At 40.1% G+C, this 21,702-nt stretch overlaps 1 protein-coding gene across 2 annotated transcripts in view; it reads right to left on the reverse strand.

The window, feature by feature from the left end:
* plxna2 (plexin A2) overlaps nt 1-14,196 on the reverse strand; it is a 160,267-nt gene extending 146,071 nt beyond the window's left edge. The window contains exon 1 of one of the 2 annotated variants that reach the window (XM_063465510.1): nt 14,144-14,196. The gene's annotated coding sequence lies outside the window, so the exon portion shown is untranslated. Of the gene's footprint in view, nt 1-13,108; nt 13,653-14,143 lie in introns of those variants that run through there. The other variant, XM_063465509.1, reaches the window with a different exon arrangement.
* Between the last annotated feature and the right edge of the window lie 7,506 nt (nt 14,197-21,702).

The raw sequence follows: 21,702 nt of genomic DNA on the forward strand, positions 1-21,702 counted from the left end.
ATGGTGAAAATATTGGTTTCTGGTATCTGCTGCTCTTTGTCTTGTTAACTGCTATTGGCAAACCAGATGATGTGACATTAACTGGTGGCTGTATGTTCCATTGATTCTGTAGTCCTTATACCTGCGATCCAGTTACATAAACTTAGATTATTCATATTCTGCTCATTCAGCCCACTTTCATGGTGACTGTCAAAACTGATGGCGAACCTCCCTTACACACAAGGTGTCATCTGGCACAAGATGCCACTTACTGTATGTGATAACCTTGTCTGTCTACCCTGATGGACAAGGTATCACGTACCTGATACTGAGGGGTCACTTCCAACTTGTCGTTTGTCAACAAGAAGGGTTACTTTCGAAGGAGTGTGTTTTAACCGGTACCATGCATGTTTCCTAATCCTAATGTTAGTAAGGTTTTTTTTAAAAAAGCAAGGCGAGGGAGAAAAAAAAAATAGTGCAAAACAAAACGGACCAAATGTGAAATGAACCAGGGTCTCTCGAAAATATCCTACCCCAACCATGCCAACCTCCTTATGAGGACTTTGCTTTAGTATGGGAATGTTATCTTTTAGTGTCTCATACAGCCACAGCTGAAGCATACGAGTGGAGCTAAAAGACAATTTCCATATACTGGAGAGATAAAGGAAGAGTCTGACAAGCTGCGTTACACAGAGTGTTGGGATGTAAAAAGCTCCACTTACTCATGTGTTGACTGGCTGAAGCACTTTCAAACAATTACATTTTCTTTCAATAATTATTTTTTGTTTCGCTGGCACAAAAAGACTAATTAACCATTTTCTTTCAAAAGTCATCAGGCTATTGACCAAGTTCTTATTTTGATCGCTGAAAAATATTTCATAATCTGTGTATTAGGCATATAGTACAAATCTTCCAGGCCGCTTAGATCAATTTTTACAAGCATCAGCATACGCACTGTGATGAAGCACAGGGATCAGTAAAGAGATCCAATACTCGCCATGTTGAAAGCGGCGCCACGGACACAAACGACCAGGGAATAGTAAAGATCTAGAGACTTCACTTGGCTAGCTTGCTTGTTGCTTGGTCCACTCTGCTGCTGCGTCAGCTCTGGGCTAGGTATTGCTCTTTTTGATGAACTACGGAAATGTAAACAGCCTAAATGTCAATATAATTGACTGATGTAACCACAATAACTACACACCAACATTATTTACAAGCAAAGCATGCGTGTGAAATGCCTATAATGTACACGATCTGTGACTACAGAGCTGCTCTGAGTGTGTCAGAGCTGTATGAAGAGCTACTATAGCCATTCTGGGAATAAGTGCTTCACACTCATTTTCACAGGCCAGAGACTCCCGAGTCTCTCTCCCTGCTCTTGCTGCAGATATAACATGTAGACAGGCAGGCCATCTGTATTCTTCAGGCAGACACCAGAGACCATATTTTATATGTGGCCACCCAGCCTTATATAACCATCTGTCAGTAGTGTTCTTGTACGACATCTTGATATAGTCACCCAAAGAGCAAAGAGGCTTGGATCTCTGGAAGGCATAGCATAGAAGTAATCACATATACTTGCATGTACATAAGTAGGTCTCAACAGGGTATTACAACAAACAAAAATACAAAAAAAAATAAACAAAAAATAAAAATCAGAGAACGAATTTCCCAAATCCAGCTCAAGTATTAACTAGACTGTAATTCTAACAACGCTTTGACTGCATGTAAAATGTTGGGCATGAGAAATACTTGGATAGAGGACTTATCTTGGAGTATTCTGCCTTTCCTTAGTCACCAAATCACTTTTACAAGCCCAGCCTCCCCCTTTGTCAAGCTAAATGTAGCGGTTGTGTTCTGAGCATTAAAATTGATCAAAGACTAATCTCTGCTAGTAAGATGATTAAAATTACCATCTGTCTCTTTGTTAAGGGTGTAAAGTAAGCAGGGACCGGATCCCAGATTGCAAGATGCAGAGACAAAAAGACAGAAAGTCAAAAAAGAAAAGTGCAATAAACATAGGAGAGGGTGAAAGGAAAGACCAAGAGAAACAAAGGCACGACTCAAAAACAGACAGAGGAATAATAAATGAACATAAATCAAAGAAACGAGCTTTCCTAACTTGGTCACTATGACCAATGCCAAACCAAGACTCTGAATTCCTCTGTGGCAGCTTCTCCCTCAGTAACTCTTTCTTTAGGCCGCACACATAGATGATGAAGCTCAGGGAGAAATGCTACTTTAAATGTGATCATAGTCTGCAGGTTTAGTAGAGCAGTAAAATGAAGTTTCAACAAGTAGGCCAGCTCGCTGCATTCAACAGATAAATCTCACTGAACTCTTTCAATGATTAGTGTGCTATTGCAGAATATATGATGAAACTAAAGCCCACAATGGAGTCAGCATAAACACAGCAGTGGGCAAACAGAGTATTTCTCTCTATCACCAGATTCTGTCATTTCTTAGTTGGGGGATATGGGGAGGCAAAACATTGGATCGAGTACTTAGCAGCCACCCTTTTTAGCCAAACAAAACAGCCCTGCTGGTGCTGCTTCCCATAAACTACATCAGCAGTAGAGAAAACATATAATCATACTCCAGCAAAAAACTGCAATAACAGGAAAGAGAAAAACGATAAAAATCGACTATTTGCTACCCTCGAGAAAATGTAACCAAGGGGGGAAAAAAGCCCCATTCAGCATTTCATCAGTAACATAAATAGGAGCAGCTGGGGCAGAATAACATGCTGAAGTGGGCTAATTAGGACACTTGGTGGTTGGTTCACTGCTGTTTCAGTCTGCCTAGGACCCACTAAGAAAGACTGTGTTTTCCCATTAGTCTGGAGTATTACACTTCAACATACACCTACATCATCTACAAGGCTGTAGATGCAGATCCGGTGAGATCACCAAAGCATGGTTAGTCAGCTGATCCCAGGTCTTCAGTTTTCCTTAACTAGCCCAGTGCAAATGTTCTCAGTGGGTTTGTTTTTTTATACCTTCTCTGTCAAATGGTGCCCTTCACTCCTACGAAAACAGCCTTGTCTTCCGGTTCCGTCACTCCCTTCCAGCTTCCTCTTCTCTTCCTGTCTGACTCAGTATCACAAGCAAAAATCCCAGACCTCCCTGTTTCTTCCTTTGTTTTATAAAAGAGGCTGGGAATGCTGCATTTCACTGGTACTGGGAACCCTTTGAGAATTAAGTGTGACCCTGTGACCTTGATGAGTCACGATCAAGGTGCTGACAAACAGGAGCAATACGCCAGTTTTTCAATTAGGAAGCTCTGATTCTGTGTTTATAGAGGTTGATCACATGCATCCAAGACACAAATCTAAAATCATGATCTGAGTCAGAAAATCTCAACAAGATGAAGTCTTAGTAACAGCATCAAGTGCAGAGCAAACTCATAAATGACATCTCACTGTTGGTTATGTTCAGTATAGCTGCATTTACATTCTGCAACCACTTCCTCTTCCTGGTAAACACCCTTTATTGTCAAACATTACAAGCAGATGCATTATGTTTGAAGCACATTTTTTTTAGCTTGTGTTTTAAAGGCTTTGCACTAAACTAACGTAACAATGTCTCCTGCAGCGAAATCAGTCTGGCTAGTCTTCAGCCTGTAGTTTCATTCTGCTTCCTTTGCTTTCCCTTTTCTGACTGGTTGTTTCAAGTAATAGTATGCAAACACAGGTGGAGTTGTTTACATTAACACAGAGCTACTGTACATTTTCTGCACCACAGGGAGCCAAGCAAGCAGAGACACCCCATTTTAGCTTTTTTTAGACTTTAAGCCGTTGAAGCTACTAATGCTTTGTTGAACACAACCCACAAACACTGTGCCTCAACAAAATAAACAAAGCAGAGGTGTCCTTTATCGGGCAAGTCCATGTCTGTGCACACTGCAGCGAAATAAGCGTGTCTGTGCGCCCTGAAATGATGAAAAGTACACGTACGCACATTCTCACGCTATTCAACAGTAACATAATGCCCAGTAGCCCGTTCCTGTTTTCCATTTTCTAATTTTCTTTTTGGTTTGAAGATGCAAAGCAGAATGCAGGCCATGGTCCCAAAACACAGGTGAATGCAAAAATGCGCTACGATTTCCCAGCCATATGCCAGTACCCTCTGGCATGCCTCCACCCACCTTTGCAGCTTCTCCCTTTCACAGGAAAGGAAGGTGAAGAGAAGAGGCAGACAGATGAGTGGAGAGTGGACACAGAGGATATGATACTGCATAATGTAAATCCCCAGAACAAATAAAACATGGACCTTTCAGTGTGTAGCTAAAAAATAAATTACTCTACTTCTGTTTAAAAAAAAAAGTGCTGAAAACGGACACTCTTTTGGGGACTTTAAGTCATGCAAAAGCAAATTATTTTTCATTCAACAGTATGTGCACAAAAATATGCCTGAAACATTGTGCATACTTTGTAATAAAATGCAAATCCACCTCACCTATTCACCCCTGTCAGGTTGAACATGTTTTCTGAGAAATGTGGGGGAGGACTTGCGGCAGCAAAGGCAACGAGGCTTGTGTAAAGTACTTAACAGTAAACATTGTACTTACACGCTCAGAGATGCCTTCTGCAGTGAGAAAAATATTTCTAATTCCCAGCTTTACTCTAGCTCTTACTGCAAGATGAATGAGGAAATAAAGATGTGTCTAGTAAAACTGGGCCTGTAGTGGCAATAACATGTCAAATATCCTTTGAATGCACCTTCTGTGTGGATAATGTATTAACTTCTATAGCATAATTCCCTAACTGGAGCAGATTAAGACAAGAAAGGATGCTCATTCATTGCTTTCAAGTTCAAACCTGCCCAGTCAATCCTCAGTTTTCTCACTCTCTCTACTTACTCACCTCCCTTCTTCCACTTCTGCCTCCCTTAGGCAGGAAGATGTTTCAGAGCAGTCATGTTTAATCAACATCTTCATGGACAACACAGGGATTTCAAACAGTCCGCGGCAAAAGGTTTGGTTGTCACAATCTGAATAATTGTCTCATATCTTGTTTCATTCTCCTTAAACATTACATTCTTGCCCTGCACAAAAAAATAAGTAATGTATGCAAAATTACTGTTGAATTTTTGAAACATATGCACAGGCTTATTTTGTTCTTACCACAATAAATATGTCAGTAACTTTTTCTATCCCAGCAGGCTTGGGCAATCTGCATACAGCTGAGCCCGTTTCACTCCAAGTGAAGCAGAGAAAGTGGTGATGATGTTGTAAGAGAGAAGCCTGCACCACTAAGGCAAGAAAGCCATGACAAACTCCGATGGAAACAATGGTGTCCGAGGAGGAAGCCAGAAAAGGCGCACCTCTCCGAAGTGTGTCCACCAGAGTGATGAAAGTCTTGTTGAAAGTGAAATACGTTTCAGAATATCCCCTGACACATTCACTGTGGCTCAAAACAAGAAAACTATTTGGATGTCAAAATTAATATATATTTATATATATATTTTTTTTAAAAAAATATCAGGGAAAGAAAAAGTTCATCTACAAGGCTACGAGAAAAACAGGTGGAGGAAAAGGAGCACGCGATCTGTCAGCTCGAGAAGAGAAACATAAATTAAAAAAAAAAAAAAAAAAAATGATTGCCAAGAAATTAGACTCAGTGATTGTATTAAAAAAGACAGAAGTCATTTTTAATTAAAGATAAGATAGTTTAAGCTAAGATGAGACATAGAACACTGAAATATTTTTAAATAAAGGTTAAAGCTATGTAAAGAAGCATTTTGTGGCCTATGTTGTTTTGGAAAACTGTAAATGTCCAAAAGGCAACAACAACAGCAATAGTAGTAGTAGTGGTAGAGGTAATTATAAACTGCTAGTAAATGAGGCCAAACGCCCACAACTTGTGTTGCAGCTGATGGTTGAAAATGTGATGAATTTTGATTATGTGTTTAGCATGGCATCACATCACATGATAATAATTTTCTTTGTAGGTAACAAGAAGACATTGCTGTCATCTTTCATATATCATTGGTTATGACAGAGGAAGAAAAACATGCCTGTCTGGGTGAGCTCCTGCTGAGTACATGCAGTGTTCCTCTTTGATAGCAAAGGGCACTAGGAAGTAAGGGTGGTGGAACAACAACATCCAATATTCCCATTATAGATTCACCTTGTTAATATAAACACTGTACAGTGTGATTCACAGTGATAACTTTTGCTGATTCATTTTGACACAACACATTCCCCTAAAAGTCACTGCTAAAAAAAAAAAAAAAAAGGAAGAGGTTTTTGCTTCCTCAGTATCCTAAACATTTCAAAAAGCCCTATGCTTATGGTGCGAGCTGTAATCTAAAAGGTTGGGCAGAGGTGAAAAATCAACAACAAAAGCAATTACATTCATAAAGTGTTATTAATGGTTTGGGTCACAGCAAGTTGGGAAAGTAACGACACAGACTTTGTGTGGGCTTCATGACAAGCTGCCTCCCTTTTTTAAGTACCTTTCATCCCTTTTCTCCTGCTGGTTTCAGTGTGTGGATCAGAGTCACGGATTCATGCATAAACATAAATGTTATCCCAGAGGAGTATTCATTTCCTCTGGCGTGGACACTATAAATCACCTTGCGCCAAAGTAAAGAGTCTGCAGTCTACAGACTGGCGGCACAAACTCTAGTCCAGACTCTAGTTTGCTACCCTCGAGAAAATGTAACCAAGGGGGGAAACTCTAGTTTTTTTTCATCATGCATCCAGGATCTTTCTTCCTGTACCTTCAGAAACTGATCAAGCATTCAAGTAAGAAAGAAAAGAAAAAAAGTTTTAAATTACATGTGCAGTTTTGCAAGTAGAAGCCAACTCATTAATTGTTTTCCTTTTTGCCTCTATCAAAATTGCAAGGAAATAAGAAGCCACAGTGGGACCGATTCTGTGTTTTGAAGTTGTGGGAGTTTCAAGGTCTTTCATCATCAATTTAGCACAATTTACTTTGGTCGACGACAGTGGAAAAAGCTAATCAGGAAGATGTGTGTGCACGCAACAGAAGGAACAAGATAGCAGAGGAAGGGGGAGGACTTTTCCAGACAGTTTCTGTTTGCTATCTAACTCAGGAACAACTTTAGAAGGCCTTATTTCCCCTTTTTTTCATCTGTTTTCTTTCTATTGAAGGATGAGGATGACTCAAAGATCCTGCCTCATACTGAGAGAAGATATCAACCCAGATAAGGCCACAGCTGACTGCAAAATAGTAACAAGACAGCACAAGTGCAAGCATCAACATGTCACTGAGTGTTGGAGCCCAATGAGGGAATTTTAGCTTTTGTTCGATGCTAACATTTTTTCAGTCAATACACTAACTACAGAGAAAATTAAGTGCACGTAAATTCACAGATTTTCTTGATTTTACAATTCCAGAGCAAATACTTACATTGTTTGAAACAGTTGTAAGGGGTAATGGCCATAACAGCCCCTTTGAGTTGAAATTGGTTCTAGTTGTAATTGGGCTCAGTTTATATGGGAGGGACAAAGCTGCCGTTGGCTGGACTCCCCTATGGCACATGAGCAGACTAGACAAGTAATGTCTGCACCCCTTTTCCTGTAGTAACCATGGTAACAGTGGCAGGCAGGGGCATCCTCATCACCAGGGGGCAGTGTGGGCAGCGCAGCATCTTGTTGCCCTTACTGCCTACCCTGGTATATCGTCTTGAACATGCACACAGACACCCCCCCCCCCCCCCACCCACACACACACACACACACACACAACACACAAAGTGCCACACAGTCAAACTAAAATAAATTAAAATGGACACAAACACATGGAGCCGTGAACATATGACACACACACACACACTGTCATCTGCTCCTGACAGCTGCCCCTTGGCGTCTAACAGAAGCCCCCTCCCACCCTGCCTCTCTCTCCTGCTCCCTTTTGTTGCTCACTTATTGTTGAGTTTCCACCAAACAAAAACGCACATCCTCCCGTGACACCAGCTAATTGATTATTGATGGTGCCAGGCTAAACTGACTTATATTCAAATACATGTGAAAGGAGAAAATGGTAGAGACAATGCATTCAGTGCCTTTCATGAAAATGAAGTCAGTCAAGGTATTTGTATGTAAAGCTTGAGGTCTTTCTTGTCTCTTGTTTTGTAGCTGCTGTAGCTTGATAGGCAACCTTGGAAGCAGTTTGAGGACTAAAGCGAACGAGGAGGAAGAATATAGTTAGTGATCTGGAAAACAGTGGTTGGAGAAATAAAAATCATAAGAGCCTTGATGGCTTGCTGGGGTGACAGTCTGACTTCCAGCCGGTGAGAAGATCAGTGACAAACAAACAGCCAGACTTGTTATTCTGCGGGTACCTATGCCATGATTCCTGCCCTTATCACTGGCATCGCGTAATTTTGTTACACGTGGTAAATATAGGATGGTTTGTGACAGCAGAGATCAGATAAAGTGAGAGTGCCTGGGCAGGGGAATGTGGAAATGGGGCTGAATGCCTAAACAGGCTGTTGTGTGAAGGAGAGAGACTGATGATTGTGGCAGGCAGATTGAGGCACTAAAGAATGGCAGAAGCAAGGGATCCTGTCCCATGGAAATGTGTCATGAAGTCAGTTCTATTAACATCTTAATAAAGGCTTCCCAGGCCCTGGAGAGCATTCGTGAGCAGACTGCCTTCTCCTCTCACATAGAGGCCCAAAGCTGCTGCTGCTGCAGCATGTCAAGGAGAGAACAGTTAAGTTCTGCCAGTATTGCATTGTAAGAGTGTTAGGCTTCCCAAAGGAGCAGCCTAAATGCCTACCCACAAACATGCTCCACTAAATTCCTTTATTCCCCTTTCCCTCTACTTTCATTTACTGTCCATTTCTCCATCTGTTGGATTTAGTGGCCCTACAAAAGGCTTTGTTTCAGCAAGCTGGCAAGCTTTGGGACAGCAGAGTGTGCATTGGGGTTCACTGCTAAACTTGCCACCATCAATAGGGAGAGCAGGATCTGGACTGGCCACGGCTGCACGGCAGAGGGATGACTGTTAACCATTCCCTCTTGGTCCTCTGATGAGACCGGCTGGAGCCTGTCTGGAAGCTGGAGACACACACACACAGCCTATATCTTGTTGGGGGAAAAAAAGGAAGAAAAAAAAGCCAACAGCTTGACAGATATGGGGAAACAAACTCTCTCAACAGGCTTATCACAGAGTGAAAATAAAAAATAAAAATCCCAGCACGGTAACTACTACAGCAGAAAAGGTGGCTTTTTTCTTTCAAGTACTCACTGTATATGATGAAAAATGAAATGCAAAGTGGCATTGATTTTGGCACTCTGTGCTATGTGTTGCTCATACTGAGCAAGCTGCTACTTAACAATGTAGTGGCCTGTAGTCATCAATTTAAAATGGTTTCAACGATTCAATAAGTCACTGAAGGCAACACGCACAACTACTCAAGATGATGAAAACGGCTACAGCAGCATGACTAGACCATTAAATGTAGCCCTGTGGTGTTTTCAAACATCTGCCATTGTGTGGAAATTATCAAAGAGTAATTCTGTCCTGTATCTTCCCTGGCATCTATAGGTTCAAAATATCAGGGGAACTTCTTTAAAAGAGGATATAAAAACATACAAAGCAGAACAACGGATTGAGTATTGGATAACAGATTTTTTTTAAATGTATTTTTTAAATGGGTACAGAGTGTTAAATAGCTCTTTCTGCACTAAGAAATTGAAAAAACACTTCATAATGATGCCTCACCAATATCTGAGTATCAAAAGTTTCTTGTGGTGTAATCTTACACCACAAGCAGAGCTCCAGACTTTCACTCCTAATTCAACATATAAGTAGTTGTACAAACGTTTGATAGGATAATCATCACCTAAAGAAACTCTCTCTACTTGGAATCTGATGCAAGACTCATCAGAGACCAGTTTAAAAAAAAAAACTTGTGCGTTTTACAATCAGTATCCAGAGGGGAGAGAGCAAGCACAGAAGATATAAATTGAGCAGCCTGCTGAGTAGTGGTTGTGATCTTCTGCTTTTCACTGAAGCCAACCAAACTCATCACAGACTAAATGTTCTCCCTGGCTCCACTTGATCATTATCACCAAAGATCCAGATCTCTCTTATGTCAATTCTGTTTCTCTCGCTCACACACAGAGACACACACACTCAACATAAATACAGATTCCAGACACAAGCATGTGCATAGCAAGGCTGAGTGAGCGGAGCGTGTGTGGGTCAAGTAGATTGAGATCTCTGTTGTGACAGCTGGACAGTTGAGAGGTTCAGATAAACAGCCCACAGTGAGGGAAGACAGGAGGCCAATTGCATTAAAACAAACACTCGGCATTTGTACACTCTATCAGATAGGAAAGAGAGGACCTATATCTATAAGAGAATGAGTCGGTGAACCCACAAAAGCACCGTTATCAGCATGTGTTCGAGTGTTTATGTATGTGTGAAACCAAAAGACAGTTGGAAGAGTGGGGGTCGTTGTAAGCTTGGGGTGGGGGGGTGTTCGGAATACACAGCCGCTGAGCACATTTGCAGTATTCACTCATTAAGAAATAGGTCAAGGATTCTGCCTGCATGCGTAGCGACTTGTCAAAATCTCTCAAGCTAAATTGTGGCGAGTCTGGCTGCCTTAAGGGGGGAATCCAAAGAGGAGCAAGCGGCATGCTGTGTGAATGCTGGTGGTGAGAAAAGCAGCAACAACTCACTCAGCAGCAAATTGTGCTTTTAAAAAACTGCTCTGAGTATCAGCACGGCTGCTAAAGAGTCCAAGTAAAAGGACTCGAATGGAGAGGGGCTGTGTGTTCACATTATAGCCAAATAATTAACTCAGCTCCTTGTTTAGACTCTTTGCTCTTCATCAACAGAGGACGCTCTTGAGCCAGCAAGAGTTTGTCGCAGATACTGATGGATGCTGATGGTGGCAGCGGTAGCTGTAGCGACAGGCAGCCTTGTACAGGAGATTATGATGCCTTAGACTCTCTTCAAACAAGGCAGAGCACATTAGAGGAGCAGCTTCTCTTAAGAAACTGATATAGGTCATTCATTTAAATAAAGCAAATGAAATTCCAAAAGATGTTTGGCATGAAGACAATATCCAGAGTAATTCAAACAAAAATTCATCTATACTGTACGCTGCTCAGACTACACTACTAAAGAATGAGAGATTGAAACATTCCCTGGGGAAATCTAGAAGTAATGGACAGACCTATGCAAATCATTCCAGAATCTGAACTATTAAGTACAGAATGCATTGCTGATGACACAGCGCCACTAAATATCTAATCAAAATAGCCCCTTATAAAGAGGTGAAGTGGGGAAGCAGCGGCAGAGAAGCATCAACAAAGCTTGATCTAACTTTGTCCAGTCAAAGCAATTTCTCTCCAGCTTGGTGAGGTTAACCTTATTGATTGGATGGATGTGTGATGTTTTGGTTCTCAAAAGGCGTTCTTGAACGGCATGAGTTCAAAGACTTCACTTGAAAGCAATTCATTGAGCAGAATTCTTAACATTTCTGCTTATATCCTCCATTATTTGAAAGGGGAACAAATGCACTGCAATTCTATGCTCTCAGAAATATTTCACATGATGAACAGCAGAAATGTTTTTAACTAACAGTAATACAGACATGGGTTACAGAAGATTCATAAATGATAAAAAATAAAGTTGAACTAAAATAGAAAATAGCATAGTCATATAGCAGCTGCTGGCTGGTCAATCGGATAATGAAAGCACCACAATATTACAGAATGTCTCCTTTTTTCTTCATTAGATTGGAGTTAATTGGGTGAATATAATCAGCATGTGATAATCAAACCAATGCTGAGTGCTGGTTTGTTCTTCCAAAGGCAGCAATTTCCACCCTGGTGGTTGCTTTGGGGTCAAACTACTGTTTCATTTTGAGATGGATATTAAAATAATTATCTGAATGGGTCACGCTTCAGATGCAAAAAAAAACCTGATTGCACCAAGAAGGAAGGGGTTTTGATTGCACAAGCCGAGGGATTAATATGCTACCCATCAGCCGTGGCAGATGTAAGTCATTTTCATGCAAATGTAAGGCAATTTTCTACTTAAGACAACATTTATTTTCTTTAGAGTCATTGTCATGGGTGCTTGCTGGTGAACTGGCAGTCAGACAGAGAAGGAAGATTTGTAGGTGCATCTGCTGAACTGGACAGACGAGGTCTGAAGTCAACCTGGAATACTAAATGGTTGCCAGCTGGCACTATTACATTACGTTGTTGTTGTTTTCAGTGTTATAGTTTAGGTTTTTGGTTTTGCCACTTGAGAAGGAGGCAACAAAAGTGGCAAAATTTGCATAATGTCACGTTGTGAGACCAAGTGGCAATGCATTCATTTTGAAGTGAGATATTTAACAATCTCCAAGTCATTCTGACTTTAAATTCATAGATCACTTGTTGCAGAAAGGCAAGGATCCAGATCTGTAACCTGTTACCTGTCAGTATATCAAAAGTAATAACTATGCGTAGTCAAAAGCAATTTTTGATTTTTTGTTAACACACATAGGCTATTTCCTGAGGATGCTGTGTGGAAGACCATGCTTGTGTAATTGTGAGACGGTAACAAGGTCAACAAATCAAAATCATTAGAAAGCCCAGCTCTGTGATGACTGCAAGCAACAAATTATAAGCACTCTAAAAATAACTCCTCCGGTCAAGTAAGTTCATTAAATACTTACATGAATCAGAAGAAACTAACAAGCAAGAATGATGCTAACCTTATGATGTATCACCTCAGTAAAACCTACTGTAATCCAGTAATTCTTATGTACTGTGAGGCAACCAAATTCTAATGAATAGGGGAAAGAAGGAGAGTAAATGGCATTAATGTAAAAGATTACAGACCAACGACTGTCTGTAAAGCCTTTTGTTGATCTAACTGCAGTGCTTTTAAATGCATAAACCCCGCACGGTATTTACAATGCCACCTTGTCATTCTAGTGGAGCAGTGGCAACGATACAATGTACCCCAGCACTGCACACAGCCTGCAGCCTGAGATGAAAAATGCCTCTCCACAGTTGTCTCTCCGCAGTGTCGGATATTAGCTCTTTGAGGAACAGAGTGGCTGACAGTCATACGGGATTTACGCAAATATTTGTGCCCGGTAAGGCTGATTTAGCCTTAACGAGCGTGCTGATCATCACTCACCTCTTCATTTAAAGTGAATCTCCCGGTTATCCCTATCCTGTTCCCTCCAATGCTGCTGCTGTCTTCTGGGGTTTAACTGATGCGCTGGACTCGCTTCAGTTCCAAAGCGGGTAAGAAATGTTTCCAAATGCTCGAGCAGGTCAAACTGTCCCTTTCAGGATAATTTTAATAGTCAGTAGCCTACTTCTTCCAGTTTATAAATACAGCCTGTACGCATACGGAACCTGTGAAGGGACGGCGTCATTCATTGAAGTAGAAACCTTCCTCGTCGCCGGTAATTCCGAATTCAGCGCGTAAACTTCGTGGCAGAGCCTTCACCATCTGAACTGACCTGTTACTTTACCAGACCATGTCACAGAAACGGCACATTCCTTCAGTTTGGCATTCACCGTCCTCGAGCTGCTCTGTAGGACATGAAGGTTATGTACAAGCCGTGGCCAGAGTTGCCATCATCTGGCGTTGTGATTTCGCAGCATCGGTTCAGACCCGCAGCGTGGCTTTCTCACAGGGCTCTGCCGGACTCATAAAAATCGGCTCCATCAATGTACAGTAGTGTGTGTATGCTGCCTGTAGCTGGCACACTGCGCTTTTAGACCCAGCCCCCTCACACTCCTCACGCTCATTATGGTGTTAACTGTTTCCGCCCAAACATTAATCATATATAAAAGAAATAAACATTTACGTCGGCTACCATTTAATAATTCACCAGTTTTAGTACAAAACGTGGAGTTATAAAAAGTAAAAGATTTTAAACGTTAAGATTTAATCACACACACATACAAACACACACACAGTGGATTAGAGAAATGTGCAGAGCACCATCTACCCACCTGCCAAATTACATTTTACCAAAAATAACAACAATAAAAATAATATGCTTCAGTAAATATACACTAAAGTTCTGTAGCGTATTAAGCATGATTAAGAGTTTGGAAAATCATTTTAACAAATGTCTAGTTGTAGTTTTCTTTTTAGGAATCGCCTATATAACTATAAGATATTCGTATCACAATTCTGAAAAAGAAAAAATCTTACCTATGACAGCATTTTGTCCTTGCAGAGCACACTGAAGCCGGTGTCGGTGGCCTGTGCTTGTCCAGCTCTGTTTCTGTTAGAGTACTGCCATCTATGGATTAAACTGTGAACATACTTCTCGCTCCATCTCTCTCGCTCTCTCTCTCTCTCTCGCTCTCACGATCTCTTATATTTTTGGCATTTTACGTTTATAATCATTATTTCTTTTTGGGTTTATTTTCTCTTCATCTGTGTATTTATTGCCCCACTCAACAGTTGATCTGAGCAGTTGTGGAGTGTTCCAAGTTTGGAGATGATACTCACAAAAAACAAAGCGTTTTCTAATCCTTAAATCTTTTCCTAAAATGCATGATATTAGTGACAAATCGCCTTGAAGTTATGGTATGTTGCCAGATGCCCATGCTTTGTCTCCTCTTTCTACTGCAGTGTCTGTTTTGATTAGTTTGGTTGTGTGTGTGCGTGTGGTTTTTAGCTCTATAAAAAAATTGTTTCTAGTGTTTTAGACTTCGGTATCAGCTATGTTCTATTTAGTTTGAAGACATTCAAGAATCTTTGACATGACATTATTAGCATTTTCCCCTAAATGCTTAATTTTTGATCAGTGATACTTTTAATGCTCTTTGCATGTGGCACTGAGTGGGTCACTGGGCAATGCTGTAGTTACCAGTAGAAAAGCTGCTGTATTTGAGTTTATTAAACTAAAACACATAAAGCTAATGCCATTCAGCCCATGGATTTTGCACTTCAGACCTGTGATCGTTTTTCCACTTCCTGTTAGCAAGGCTCCTATGTTTTCGACACTTAGCCCAGTATACTGATGATTCACATCAGTAACTGTTTGTTCCTGAAAACTACTTAAGGAAAAGCAGCAGGGATTCTTGAGTCAGTAACCAAGCAGTGTTGGCTTTTAACACTGAACACCCACTGCTTTCAGATACATTAACAGTAACATTGTTTAGTTATGAAGAAGTTCAATATATTTAATTTTGTTGCTAGTATATTTTTCATTCATATCCTGCAATTTGATCAAACCTTTCTGCCTGGTACTTTTGTACCCATATGGTCCGTGGTAGGAGCTTCTTCTCTTTTTTTTGTACATGCAGAGAGCAAAGTGAACTAGAGTCAAATTCCTTTTTGTGTGCACAAACTTGGCCAAATAAAGATGATACAGATTCTGATTTCTTATATTATTAACTTCACTTCAAGGTAACATCATGTGAAGTTGGCTGTAAATGTTTGCATTTTGAGGAGATTTTGACTTTTCCAACCACAGAGACACTGATGTTTATCTGTGCATGAAACAGACATGAGGTACTAAAAAAATAAAGATGGACTGCATGTATCCACACACATATCTGCAAGTGTACATAAAATAAAAACATAAAATAAAAATGAAACTGCTGCAACCGGTTTATATTTTGAAGATATGCTAAATTTCAGAGCAGCCTCAAAAAAGTTGAGAAATCGGTATGGGCACTGCATTAACTGGATCAGCTTGTACAATGCAATGTATATATTTATTATATGTTTATGTATCATATTGTGTTCTGTTGCAGTAACTCACAGTAATTACTTTGAACTAGTTATACCACAACCCCCTCACCTTCTCTTGCATTTGTACGCTCAGTGGGTTATGACAAAAAGTAGGCTATCCACATCTTCTGACGCATCAATAATGCAGTGTAGTAAAAAACGAGCCCGGATCTGCCATCAAAACTATTGCAAAACTGCCAGGAGGAAGAAGATGTGGAACAACCAGTGTAAGTACACTAAAAGCACAGCGCCCACTTAAAGACAGGGTCAATAGCTGGAGGGTGTCCATATTGGAATTCCACCGCACTGCCTCTCAAATGGATCTTAGTCAACCCTGGGCAGCAGGGGTAATCAAATACAGACTTTTTCAATCCATTACTCATGGCCCTGTTTGGAACAAGCTGTGATTTGTTTGATTGGAGCATAACTCAATTCATATTGAAAGAACAGGTTGCACAGAACTGTCTGGAAGACATTTTGTCTGTTTTATGTAGAGAAAAATGATAGATTAACCCATTTTGTACAGTGAAGCTTGGTTATTACATACAGTACAATTCTATCAGTCATGTTTCACTTTAGGACACATATTGACTGACTAAGCCTGGCTCCTGATTCTGTAACAGAAAAAAAAGACTAGAAAATAGAAGAGTTTGTAGCTCTGATTATAAATATTTAGAAAGTAAATGAGAATTGCAAGGACTGTAAATATATGTAACCCAATTCCTTATGTATGATATTAATTTCTTGAACTTTGAAAACTTTGTAGAAAATTTAATTACTTTTTTATTGTCTGTCAAAAGCACAAATATGTGTAGTAGGAAAATATTGATACTTGTTTGGTTATGTTTCATACTTAGCTCAGTTCCTCCAAGCTGTTTAATTCAACAAAAAGATACAGTGCTTATCGAAATGCTCATAACTCAGAAATAGTCTGAGAACTAAAACTTAAAATTAAAACACCAGAATTCAAATTCTGGATCTTATATAGCATAAAGCTGTGTGAAACTGCTCCAACTTTTCAGTGGTATCAGCTACTTTCAGTCCGGGCACTTTTCCACCTCGTTTGAGAAATCAAAGCACATATTCAATTCAGTTCAGTTTTATTTACACAGCGCCAAATCACAACAATAGTTGCCTTGAGGCACTTTATATTGTAAGGTAGACCTACAATAACACATACAGAGAAAAACCCAACAATCATATGACCCCCTATGAGCAAGCACTTTGGTGACAGTGGGAAGGAAAAACTTGCTTTTAACAAGAAGAAACCTCCAGCAGAACCAGGCTCAGGGAGGGGCGGCCATCTGCTATGACCGATATCATTGGTATCAATGGTCTTTAGGGTGTGGCTACTAAAGGCAAACCACAAGTCAATTTACATTCATTTTTACATTTGGTTTGGTTTATAAATAAGAAACAGAGTAGATTCAAAGCCCAAAATGGATAAAGAAGTTAATAACTGAAACCATGATTGTATGATATGCAATGTCTGCTTTTAATCAATGCATCTACATGGAGGCTGGGTAGATACAAACATGCTTTAAAGATGAGAAATAGAGGGCAGTAATTTGTGACATAGCACAAAGCTTAACTGTTATAAGATCAGTTCAGTGAGCAAATCAAATAGTGGTCAGGTGGACGAGTGTTCACATTGCTGGGGAAGAGACGCGCAATGCGGAGGGATGGCTGACTGCAGGGCTGCTGCTTGACCGTTTGCTGATCAAAGTGCTCACATGGCGTGATTTCATACCAAGTTGGAAGGTTTCAAAGGGCCCTCTTGTGATGCCTTTAATTCTTTCACCCTCTAGCAATATTTGAAATATCACGAGGGAACGTGGCATCCTGTCGACTCTACTGAAACTGAAACATTCTGCCTTCTCTCTTGCTCGCATATGCAATCAGCTTAACTGGAGAGTCAAAAATGTAACAGGAAACAACCAGATTAAAAAATTTAACTGTCAGTCATATGCATGTGGTGCCAAATAATTCTGTTCCATGGTAAAGTCTTGGGTTTTTTGTTGCAAAATTTAATATTCATAACAAAAAAATAATTATTTTATTGTCAAGAAGGCAATAGATCAGTGTGAAGGTGACATTAAAACTCATAATGGTCTAATTCAAGCTCAAATGATTGTATTCTGTGTTCCCATTTTAGCTTCCAGGTGTATATTTAGTTTTACTCTTAATTGCAGAGCGGCAAGAAGGAATCCACAAACTTGGATTTGTGTGTCAGTTGAACTATGTCTATTATGGACATCTATCCTGCTGCTTACTTCTCACCATCCACCTGTTACTGGGTACCAGATACATACTCAAGAGGCTCTGGGGAATATTGCAATGCAATCAGCAAATGCACACATTCACACTCTTACACACAGAAACCGCATTCGTACAGGTGGGCGATTACATCAGTAATAGCTCACTGATGGAGCCTCAGCTACCATGTTGTGATGATGGGCTCGCTTTTTTACTCTATGCTGAGGAGAAATATTTCGCACAGGAAGTGAGCAGAAGAGAAAAAGAAGCAAAATGAAAATTAAATCTGACACTATCATGCCCTGTTTGGGTTTTAGCCAACAAATTGCAGCTATTTGGAGGCAGTGAGAGTGAGCTCTCAGTGAGTTTAGTTTGAAGGGGTTTCATAGCTGTTATGTTTTCTGTCTCCTCTCCATGAAAAACAACTAATCCAGAGGTTCAGTAGAAGATAATGTGTCCGATCTTTGGCACAAACGTATGTCTGTCACTGGAGGACTTTTCTGAACTTGTCGGTATTTGTCAGCAGATATCAAAAATGCAATTAATTTCCACAGATATGCACTCGCAGGAGACATGGTAATTGCAAGCTCCTCTAATATGCTTGCCGAGTGAAGCATTGTATGAAAATATTTAGCGTTATTGTCATTATTTTGTCCTTGCTTGGAGGCATTCCATGAGATTCAGCTTTGTGCTGTAATCTAAAGCATCACACGGCAACAAATCATGGACATGTCATCCATCAGTATGGAACACGGCTCTTCAAAAGGAGCATAAGCGAGAAAGTGACAAAAGTACAGATGGTCCATCTTTCAACACATCAGTGCCACAACTGAGCTGTCAGACAAGATGAATAATGATGATATAAAAAACAATTAAGTAATGTGTGCCTACAGCAGTAATTTACATTCCTGCTTAGCTGCAAGGTGAGCAAAATCCAAAACGCCTAACAAAATAGGCAGGCTTCCAATCTGTTGCAGTATGGTTTTCTCGTGTACACACCTAGCTGCCAACATGTACATGAATCCTCAAAGACACACACATGCGACATGGAGGCTGGGTGAGGCTGGATGAGAGAGAAAAAGAGCAAAAGAGAGAGGAAGAATTATCCAAAGTCCTCTTACAATAGAAAGTATTTCCATTAGATGGTGGACTGTTTTAATAAGATGCTTATCAGAATTTGAATCTCAGGAAATTGCTGGCTATTTATTTTACTGGGGCTGCTCACTTCGCCTCAGCTCTTGATAAACCATTTTGTTTTAATTAGACACATTTCCACACTCCACCAGGGATGACCTCCTATTATTGTGAAGTGGGTCTGCTTAGCAGTGCAAGCAGTCAGGAACAAGCTCCTCCATGCATCTCAATCATTCCTCATCCATGCTCATCTCAGGGGCCTGGGACCAAATCAAAGGAGTCACTATTAAGCAGAACCAAATTGTTTAATGCAGTAATCTCCTGCATATTTTTCATTCCTCCATTTGCAATTGGAAATGAGACATGGTGAAAAATATGATGCGTTGTTTTGCATACTAACGAGGGACCTTGAATATTCTTATCCTTCACGGTTATGGGGGATAGGATATGTTCTGCAACAACGAGAAACACATTTTCTGACTCATGAGTGTGAGACAATCTCTTTATCCGTTGTATCTCTAAAGGAGAGGAAGAAAATCCTGACAACTGGCTGCGCTGGGTTGGATTACTGTTCCACCTTAGCTCACTGTTTGATACTGGCGATTTCCAGTCCTGAGGAGCAAGCTTGCAGAAATGAAACACGATTTGATGTTTTATAAGCCCTGCGAAACAGAGAAAGAACAACATATTCAGACAGCATGCAGCATCTGCTACTTCCTGCTTTGCACCAATATATAAAAGTTGACTTATACTAAGCTACCAGATGTATGTGGGTGAGAAAGAAAACACTGCCAGATATGCTATCAAAATATTGTCGGATAACAGCCAATCTGACATTTTCTTCTGGATTTGAGACAGAAATCACAAGGCTCTTTGACAGAAAGAGTCTGTGCTCTCCTTGTGTATCACCTAATTTCTTTTGGTTACTTCAAACATAACAGACAAGTAAAGGAAAATGGGAGATAGAGGACAAAGCAATTACTGTATATCCACCAGTACATGCCATCATGTCTGATCTCATGACAGGGTGAGAGCCGTGCGATAGAGGATGAGACTGATGAGAGCTTACTAGGGGCTTGAGACCTGCCCTGCTCCAGAAAGGGAATTAGGTCTGCCTGCCTGTCCGTAAGATATCATAGAATCACACAGACACCTTAATCCAACCTGGCCTTTTCACGTGGGACTCTAACCAGTCATCCAGATATGAAATGTAAATGGGGGATTGAGGGTGTCAATAGGGAAATGCCAGCACAACATCTGACAGTCTTTTACACCTTCATTTTTATTCTGCGTCACACAAGTACAAAGAAAGAAAGAAAGTAAGCCAATAATAACATGTACCTCAGGCAGTTACATACAAATACACAAGCAAATTTGTATGATGCTAATACTTTTCACTAAGTGGTCCATATGGTACATATTCATCACCAGTAATTACATGACATATTTGCATGAACAATCAATTGTGTTTTTGCAGCACAACTTCTTCCGTTGTTGCAGTGTATCCTAAAATCTGTGATGGTGCTGCATTCAATTTCATGTTCACGTGGGCAGAGTAGGAAGACAAACATTAGCAGGATGGCATTTAACTGCTTACAGCAGCTCCTGTAATCATTCTCTCCTGTGCTAAATTAAAAGTCATTTTAAATTAATTAATTCAAAGTTTTCATTTTTTAAATCATGAATTATTCACTAAATATGAAATAACTGTCAAAGACTAGTAAATTTGTCCCGTGGGAGTTTTGAATTGTCATAAATACAAGTGTACATTATTTGCGACAGGCTGGCAACCTGTCCAGGGTGTACCCCATTTGTTGAACTATGGCACCAGGGATAGCTGACTCCCCCCGCCCCCCAAATATAAATATGAATCGAGTTCAGAGATACAGTGAGTAAACACATTGCCATGACTCAAATAACTGAAAATTATTTCATTTACAGAAAAAATCATTTTTAAATCAATGTTTTCAAAAATGTGATGTGACATTTTCAAAATGTAATAAACAATGAACATGCGTCTTTAAAAAGAAATACAAGGGACATATTCAAGTTGAAGATCTTCGCTTACATACCCTATGTAATTTGTTGGGAACAAAATGTAACAGCAAGATTCAAAAATCACACCAAAAATCAAAGCTTGCTCAAGAATGAAAATTAATCTTTAAATGGATTGAGTCTCTATATTTGGATCCTTCAATCTTTATTAGACAATCAAAGATGAAGTCACTGAAATGTCACTTCTAACCCCGGAAATGCAATGTGTGCTGGTTTGTCTGTGAAACTGCATCTCTGATGTGCTTTTGTTCCATCCTTTGCATGGCTTCTGATCGCACCAGGATTGTTTCAGAGGTAGAGTGCTTAGTGTGCAAAAGGTCTTTTATTTTGAAAATTGATTCACTGTGCTATTCCTGTCTGAGTTTAGCCTTTTTCATCTTCTTTGTGCAGCTTGACAGCACTGATCCGGCACTATTTTAGCAATGTGGAGTAGAGAGAAGGTGTATTTCTGGGGTAATACAAGCAAATGAAAAATTAAGTCATCAAGGAAGTACCAAAGACTAGAGTTTCCAGAAAAGCCATTTGAGGCTGGTTCCAAACTTCAGACCATATAGTTCTCCATGTGGAAACATAGTGTTGCC

This window comes from Pelmatolapia mariae, linkage group LG20 (genome assembly GCF_036321145.2).
Source record: "Pelmatolapia mariae isolate MD_Pm_ZW linkage group LG20, Pm_UMD_F_2, whole genome shotgun sequence".
Classification (NCBI taxonomy): domain Eukaryota; kingdom Metazoa; phylum Chordata; class Actinopteri; order Cichliformes; family Cichlidae; genus Pelmatolapia; species Pelmatolapia mariae.